The following is a 9,514-nucleotide window of genomic DNA, read 5'->3' on the forward strand; positions in this document are numbered from 1 at the left end:
TCAAGGGCTAGCGCTCTATCACTTGAGCCACAGTACAACTTCCGGCTTTTTTCTTTTTCCTTATGTGCTGCTGAGGAATCGAACCCAGGGCGTCATGCATGCAAGGCAAGCACTCTACCACTGAGACACCTTCCCAGCCCCACATTTTCTTGATACATTCATCTATTGAGGGGCATCTGGATTGGTTCCATATCTTAGCTATGGTTGTAATGCTGCAAAAAACATAGTTGTGCTTGTAGTTTTAGTGTGTTTTAGCTCGATATCATTTAGACAAATGCCCAGGAGTGGGATTGCTGGCTCCAAGGTTAGGTACATTTGACCATACAAAATGATGCTAATTTAAATGAACTCCAAGACATGGAATCAACAAGTCTTTTTTTTCAGATGTCAACCTTGATGTCGGTAAAGTAGTGTATCTAGATCTTATTTTATTTTATTTGTCTTTTGCCATTGGCTTATCCCTGGCAATTTCTGTCTTGATTCTGGTACCTTCCATCTTGTATATACATTATCTTATTTGGAGAAGGAAAGGGAAATAACATAATAATAAAAGAAGTACCAAGAGTGACCCATTGTAACAATGATATTCACAAGACACTATATTGGCCATGAATTAACAACTTTGGGGTCAGAAGAGGTGGGGTGGTCAAAGAGATAGGAGGACAACAATAGAGTGGGTAACTATTCAACAAGTATATACCTTACTCATGTAACTGTAACCACTCTGTACATTACCTTTAAATAAAATAAAAATTTTAAAAGTGAGTCTACCCTAGAAAAAATATCCTTTTCAAAATAATACATTTGTAACTGTACTTGTGAGGGATTCTAGAGTCAAGCTGTTAGAGCCTGGAAAGGGATAGATTGAGAAGCCATCTCAAAGAGCAATCAAAAGGCTGAGAGCTGTGCTCTGGAAAGGTCAGTCAAGGGAAGACAGGGGTATGATTTATTACCTCAAGAGTATTTAAGTTAGATCTGTTGGACACTAAAAGTTTAAGAATGTGGAGACAAGATGGATGTCTGTGCTATGGTTGTAATGACTATTGCTCCCTTCTGCTCCCTAACAATAACGGATTCAATGATCAATATGTATACAAACAATAACACATGTTAAAAGTTATAATCACAAGTAGGGGCTGGGAACGTGGCTCAGTGATAGAGCGCTTGCCTTGCATGCCTGAGGCCCTGGGTTCGATTCTTCAGCACCACATAAGTAGAAAAAAGAAAAAAGCCGGAAGTGGCGCTGTGTCTCAAGTGGTAGAGTGCTAGCCTTGAGCTGAAGAGCTGAGGGACAGTGCCCAGGCCCAGAGTTCAGGCCCCACGACTGGACCCAAAAAAAAAAAAAGTTATAACCACAAGCTAGATTGATGCCTCAGTTTGTGGACATACCTGTAGCCTCTCACCTTCCACCACTCTAGTAGAATGAATATAAAGCATGTTAAGCAGGATTTTGGGATCCAGAATCTAGCAATGAGGCTTTGGATCCTCTGGTGTCTTCTTTCTTATCACTTCCTGTGATTTCTCAGTTCTTTGGCCAGGTATCCCACCATCTTTGCTGTTCCATGGTTGAGGTTAGTGACAGTACAGATATTCTGAACACTTCAAAACAAACTATGGAAAAACACTTCCTCAGAGAAGAATCACAAACTTATGGGAGCACCTGGAAAGATACCATACATCAGCAGTCATCCTGTGATCCTCTAGCAATAAAGTATAATTCAGGAGTATATTTACTTCTAATAATATAAGAGATGGACAATTGTCCCTTTTGTACATTTGCTATTTGGTATTGCATAAATTTTCAGGATTCATATACATTGTGAAATAATGTTGTTTGTTTTATAGGTCACAAACTTCGTCACTGGAGTGATGACCCTGTCTTATCTCAGTTGCTTGATTCAGACTTAGATGAGTGTGAATTGCCTAATTATGAACATTTCTTCATGAAACTCAACAGCACAGAATGAAGTGTGAGGGTCAGGCCATTCCATACTTCTAAGGATTTCACATATATTAGAGTACTATATACCTACACTGCTCAGCACTCATGGCACATTGGTGTGTTATAATTGTCTTCAGATCAGAAATATGCTAGAGCTTAATCTAAAATGATGAGCTGTACATTTTCAACGCAAGTGTGATGATCACTCCCTGCAATTATTCTCAGTGGAGAATTTTTCCTATACATTTTACTGACTTAGCTTCTACTCTGTGTTTTACTATTATCAGGGACAGTCACACTGTATCTAGCTACAATACTGCAGCAACCTTAGCTGTCCTTGAATTTTACCTCCAATGTTGATACCAAGGTCAATTCCGCAACTCTAATCACATACTGGACACCTAAACTTTTCAAGCCTGGTTAAAAATTCAGCTATCATTGCTCATTGCCAGAGTTAAAGATCTTACTCCTTTAGACTTATTGTGTATATTCTTGTATTTCCAACACTGCCTTAGATGTTGGTTTTTGAAGTAGAACTTTTAGTTTGCATTTGATTTATGGAGGTGTTAGTGATGCCAGTTGAACTGCATCTAATATAAGTAATTTTGACATATGAATTTAATTTTGACAATTGAAGAAGTGAATACACATCACTCACAAAAGTTTCTTTATATGTACTGGTATTGCTTTATTGTGAGCTTCATAAAAGCCTGTCATGGGAGCACATATCCCAAATCCCATCACATCTGTCACTGAGACAAGGCTTGAAAGGTTCAGACCACTTGACACTTCATAGTGAAAACCTTTCTCCAAGAAGGGTGAAAGCATAGCAAAAAGAGCAAATGAATCTTCCAACTGTTTTGTTACATGTTCTTTATACTTAGCCATTAAAAACACCATAATAGTAATTTTTATGACTTCTTACCTACTCTTTTCCTCTTCTGAACTGTTTTATTTATGGATCTCTAAGAAATCACATTAAAATCATATAAAAATCTATATAAATCATATAAGAAAGCATAAACAATATTTGTTAGGGATATATAACCTAAAATGAATAATTTTAGGAAATTATTAAGCACATAAAATGTAATGCATACCTAAAATTTTCTCTTTATTGAAAACTTCAGCACTTGTAGTTTATTTATTCTGATAACAAAGATTATAAACTAAGTTACCATAGTATTCCAAATGGAACACAGAATTAGAAACATGAAGAGTAGCACCAAAGAATGCTACTGCTACCACTAATAGAGTAAGAATGAAATTTAGATAAAACTACTCCAGAGTAAAAGCCACAGAATAGCTCCAATATTACTGACATTTTTTAGTAAAGGCACATTTTCACAGATATTAACATCAATTGGGTATATATTTCTTAAGGCCTTCAGGAAGGATGCTGTGACCATGTTGATAGAAGCTGACTTCTCTGGGACCTACTACACTATGTGCAGACACCATTCCAAACACTGCACCTGCATTAGGGTAACTTTAGTGCCCTTGACAGTTCTTCAAGTTAGGAAATTAATTAAGTAATTTATTAAAAACAGAAGTAGGCAACAAGACCAAACAAATTTCCCAAGTACCTAATACTGATCAGTTGTAGACCCATAATTCAAATCCAGGTTTCCACCAGACATATCTGAGGATATTCTGTAAGAGTCACATTCATTATCTTTCAAGACCTATGGAGCAGATGAGCCCACATTATCTTCCTAATTATGGTTATAACGGCAATAACATTGCTACAGAATATATTTAAAACGAAAAGTGTGTGAGTAATGACATTGTATGTGATCTTTATACCAAATAAAGATCAGTTTAACGTCTAAAGAAATACCTGAATGAACATCATTCAGCTTCCACTGTTTAGCATTCCTGGAGTGATTACTTAAGGAGAACAAATTCATGTAAAAGACACCTGTGCTGATGAGCACAGGCTTTTTATTATTAAGTACCGTGAATACACAGGGTATAGTTTGTTATGGATATATAATCCAAAAGGAATAATTTTTGTGAGTAATTACTTTCTTGTTGTACCAAAGAAAATCTATTTCCTATTCTAAAACATATATAAATTTAATGGATATTAGTGCTATCAGTATAAATTATGCATGAATAATATATGTAATGCACTATATTATATAACATATAAATGATATATTTATAATATATGTATAATTACTTATATTCTATAACAACTATAAATAATATATGTATAAAACTGATTTTAGTATTATACTGTGAAAGATACAAAGAATGACAACTTTATTTAAATAAATATATTCGTATGCTTTAGTCACATTTTTTGTGTGCCAATACTGAGGCTTGAACTATGGTCTGGGTGTTGTCCCTGAGCCATTTCACTCAGACTGGCTTCACATAGCTATCTTCAGATTTCAGCCCCTAAGTAGCTGGGATTCCAGACATGAGTCATATTATTTTTTTTTAATTCCATCCTTGGCATGTTCTTATGTAATTATTTTTGAATGTTAAATTATATTATGATATGATATTTCATTTCTAAACCAATTCAGAATAAATAACTACTTATTGGGTAAAACTATATATTGCAATAAAAATTGTAAGGACCCTACTTTACAATCAATTTTCAAAGATATTGCTAGTTTAATTCCTGGACAGTCAAGTAGAAAATTTAAATTAAGTGTTCATAATATATTACATAACATGTAAATGATACATTTATAATATATGCATAATTAGTGATATTCTATAATTACTATAAATAATATATGTATAAAACTGGTTTTAATATTATACTGTGAAGTATAGACGGAATGACAATATTCCTATCTTAACTTTCTCATTTTCAATGGTAGACAAACTATGCTATAAAAATATATCTTCAAGAAAGCACATGTACAATCTTCATCGCTATAAACATCTTCTAAGATTGGCTACACTTATCCACTAGAGTCAGCTTACCACTGCAAACACTTTGTGATACTTTCTGGATAAAGTTGCTTGTCCTCATCCTCATCAACCTTTCAGCAACTTCAGTGCAGCGCATTTTCTCCTGCTTAGCCTGTAGATGATATCATCCTTTGTTATTTCCCAGCAAAGAAATTGTGGCTAGCAGGCTTGAACATTGGTACATTCAGAAGTTCTTTGGTTGTGAAATTTTGCTTTCCTTTCTTGGCAAGTGAGCTGGAATAATGAAAAACATTTAAGGCAATATGTTTTACGGTAAATGAAAACATACTGATATGAAAATACTACAAATATTCATTCTTTGATTTTTTTAATTCAAATATAATAGGGGTGGTTTTAGTAGAGCATGCCTTTAAATCCAGCTATTTAGATGGCTGAAAACAGAGGATCATAGTTTCAAGCTAGAACAGGTAAATACACCATGAGTCACTTATCTTCAACTAAGAACCAAAAAGGTAAAAGTGGAGCTGTGGTTCAAATGGAAAACTGCCAGCCTGAGCAGAAAAGAAAAATAAAAGAATCTAGGCCCCAAATTTAAGTCATAGTACTAGCACACATATACCATATATATATATGGTTCCTAAAGTATTCGAAACCTGGTCATAGATTAAATATGAGGTGTGCAAAAGTATGTAAGTCTGAAATGACTCCGAGGTATTTTGATAATCAAATAGTAATGAAGGATTGGTTTGTAGATAAAGATCAAAGCTCATTTGGGGATCTTCATAGTTTGTTTAAATCAGTAGCTAGGAGTTTTCAGTAGACAGGATGCTATTAAGGACTTGAATTAAGGAAAGAACAGAGCTGGAGAAAAAATAAATTATTACATATACTCAGTGGTAACAGCCATGAGAAGGAATATTATGGACCTAAACCCTGGGATACAAATATGTAAAACATGACAAATGAAGAAAAACATTAATAAGTATGTAATGCAGACTTATATGGATAGGTATTTTTAATGTTTATGGCCTATGAAGTGATTGTGTGATGACCTAAAATTTAAGAAATTGGTAAGGTCAACTAAACCTTGGGCCAACCATAGCTGATAATTAAAGTAAAACGGGGCCACAATAGTGTGTCTTGATTTACCAAAGTGAAAACAGGCCAATATTTGGAAAGCCAATTTTTGGACATGTGGTTGGAGTGACAATTACTGCAGTTTGTTCAAGTGTCAGTAGAAGTGTACAGTTTTAGCACAATGATAGAAATCTTTCAGGGATCTGATAGATTTTCAATCTGTCTTCAATTTTCCTTTTTTTTTCTGAGAACCAAAATTTCATTACTGGAAGCCATGCCCAAATTTTGCTTTTGGCAAGTTATCAGATATTCAGTCTATTACATGCCCAAATAATAGAGAATGGGAACAGGTCTACATTGAGCACTCACAGTAGACAGGTCTCTGGAATTTCTCAGGAAGATCCTTCTGCCATTGTGGGATGGATAAGGCTGGATAATATACAAAATAGACATCATAGATTGAAAGTAATCTGCTAAGTTGACACTTGAGATATTGGATGTTTTAACTGCATTGTATCAATTTTTATGAATCAGTTAATCAGATTCTTTATACCATATGATGTTACTAGACTATGAAATGCATGCTTATTGCATTTACTTTGTATGTTTTGAAATTTGGAATAAATGTTCTTTTTTTTTTTTAATTATGGATTAATCCTAGTTCTGAAGAGTGGGGAAATGCCCTGGAATTTTGTAACTTGAAGTCATATGTGGCCATGTGTCATATCCTATTTTCCTTGTACAGACTTGGTAATAAATTATATGTAATTTATTTTTTTATTTTTATTTATATTCTATTGCAGCACCTGGCTATGTGTAATTAAACTGTAGTTTCCTTCAAGTATTTTATTCTACAGTGAAGTTTTTTTCTTACAAGATTTCTAATAAATATGTTATCTACTCAATTTTGAAAAGTACTGCTGTACCTCCCACTTATTTGTGGCATTTCTGAAATCTAAGTTCCTCTGTGTGCCAAGGTGGATACTTTTGTCTGTAGCAAGTATTGTTGAATACATAACATCTGGCTACTTAGAGAACAAAGGATGTGAAGGGACACTAGCCAGATAAAGAACTTCCAGAACAATTCAAGGGCACCTCATGTACTCTCTGTGTAGGTGGATAGGGAGCATAGAAATTCTTACACTTGAAAGTGATTGAGTGTGTGTGCACATAGGTGTTCACTTATTTATCTGTTGCTATAGTTTTACACATTCACTATTATAAAACAATACTTCATATAAGTACACACACACACACAAACACACACACACACACACACACACACACATATATATATATGTATATATATATATATATATATATATATATATATATATATATATATATATATATATATATATTGATCACCGTTTCCAAAATGCAGAGAACCACATCCATGGGCATCTGGGCATCGCTTTCCTATGTTGCTCTTTGGGTAATAAGAATGAAACCTGGTATTGTCCTGTGGTAGAGAAATTACTCAGAGATTCAAGTATTTTTCTTTCAATATGTTGCTTGTTCCTAAAACTAAATTTAGGAAGTCTGTTAATACATAATATATATTATATTATAATATATTTAATATATAATATATTGTATATTATATATAATAGCTGACAGAATTATATATTCATAAGGAAAAATACAGCAAATGTATCAATGTCCATACTTTCCTAGCCATGATTAGGTTCAGTAGAGTTAGGTGCATTACATCTCAACAGGAAAATCTACTGAAGTTCTGATGACCTTGAGCTACATATGGAGAATTCCTATTAAAGGAGGCTCTCCTCAATTATAAGAAAAGATGTGTGGAAGCTTTTTTGTTTGTTTGTTTGTTTTTATTTTGGCCAGTAAAAGGGCCTGAACTCTGGGCCTGGGCAATGTCCTTCACGACTTCTTTTTTTTTTTAATTTAATTTAATTTTATTTGTGAACATACTGTACAGAGGGGTTACAATTAAATGGGCAGGATAATGCGTACATTTCTTACCAAGCATTGCAGCCTCCTCCTTTGTTTACCCTTCACAACCCTTCCCACCTTCCCCCTCCCCCCCCAAATCCCAATCCTTCTCCTTCCCCCCCTTTCCCCCACCCCCGCACCGATGTTGTAAAGCTCATTATGGACATGACAACTTTTACTTCTCATTGTTGCAACAGGTCCACCTGTATCCTTAAACAACTGGTTTTTCCCCATCTCCTCCACAAGTTATACTGACATCAAATATAGTGAAAGCAGGGGTTATAGTGTGGGGAGGGACATACAAAGCAACAAAGAGATAATCTTATAAATGCGTTAGAAACACATGCATGAAAGAAAAAAACATTAAAATACATTTCTAAGGGTTCATTTTCCTGACATCACATTATCTGACCTTTTCCGCTTGACTCATACATATAATAGATATTGCAAATAAGGGAAACCATGGGACCTATGTTTATTTGGGCCTGGATTACTTCACTTAATACAACTTTTTCCAAGTTTTTCCATTTCCTAACAAATGGGGAAATGTCATCCATTCTGATGGAGGCATAGAATTCCATTGTGTATATATACCACATTTTCTTGATCCATTCATCTACTGAGGGGCATCTGGGTTGGTTCCATATCTTAGCTATGGTAAATAATGCTGCAATAAACATAGTTGCGCTGGTAGCTTTAGTGTGGTCTTTTTTGTAAACATTAGGGTAAATGCCCAAAAGTGGGATTGCTGAGTCATAGGGGAGTTCTATGTGAAGTCATTTGAGGAACCTCCATACTGCTTTCCAAAGTGGTTGAACAAGTTTACATTCCCACCAACAATGAAGTAAGGTTCCTTTCTGTCCACATCCCCTCCAGCATCTGCTGTTGTTAGAGTTCTTGATTTTTGCCGTTCTAACTGGAGTGAGGTGATAGCTCAATGTTGTTTTGATTTGCATTTCTTATATGGCTAGGGATGTTGAACATTTCTTTATGTGTCTATTGGCTATGCTTCTTTCTTCTTCAGAGAAGTTTCTCTTTATGTCTTTCGCCCACATATTTATTGGACAGTTGTTTCTTTGAGGATTTGTTTTTGGGGGGTTTAAATTTTAGTTCCAAGTATATTTTAGATATGAGACGCTTGTCCGTTGTATGGCTAGTAAAGATCTTCTCCCAATCCGTGGGCTTTCTATTGATCTTGCTAGCTATGTCATTTGCCCTGCAGAAGCTCTGCAACTTTATGCAATCCCATTTGTCCAACCTTTGATTTGTTGTGTTTCCGGGTCTCTATTCAGAAAATTTGGGCCTGAGCCAAGGATACCTAGGGTTTCTCCTATTCCATCCTGTAATGTTTTCAGAGTGTCTGCTTAGAGTACAAGGTCTTTGATCCATTTGACGTTGATTCTGGTGCAGGGTGATATATAAGGATCTACCTTTAGTTTTCTACAAGTAGTTAACCAATTTTGTTAATCTTTCCAATCCAGGAGAATGGGAGGTTTTGCAATTATTTTAAGTTCTGTGTTGATTTCCTTTTTCAAGATTTTAACGTTTTCATCACATAGGTCCTTCACTTCTTTGGTTAAGTTAATTCCTAGGTATTTTATTTTTTGTGGGGCTATTACAAATGGAGTTGCTTTCCGTATT

The sequence above is a fragment of the Dipodomys spectabilis genome, unplaced genomic scaffold, assembly GCF_019054845.1.
Source record: "Dipodomys spectabilis isolate Male_0828 unplaced genomic scaffold, ASM1905484v1 ptg000320l, whole genome shotgun sequence".
NCBI classification, from domain to species: domain Eukaryota; kingdom Metazoa; phylum Chordata; class Mammalia; order Rodentia; family Heteromyidae; genus Dipodomys; species Dipodomys spectabilis.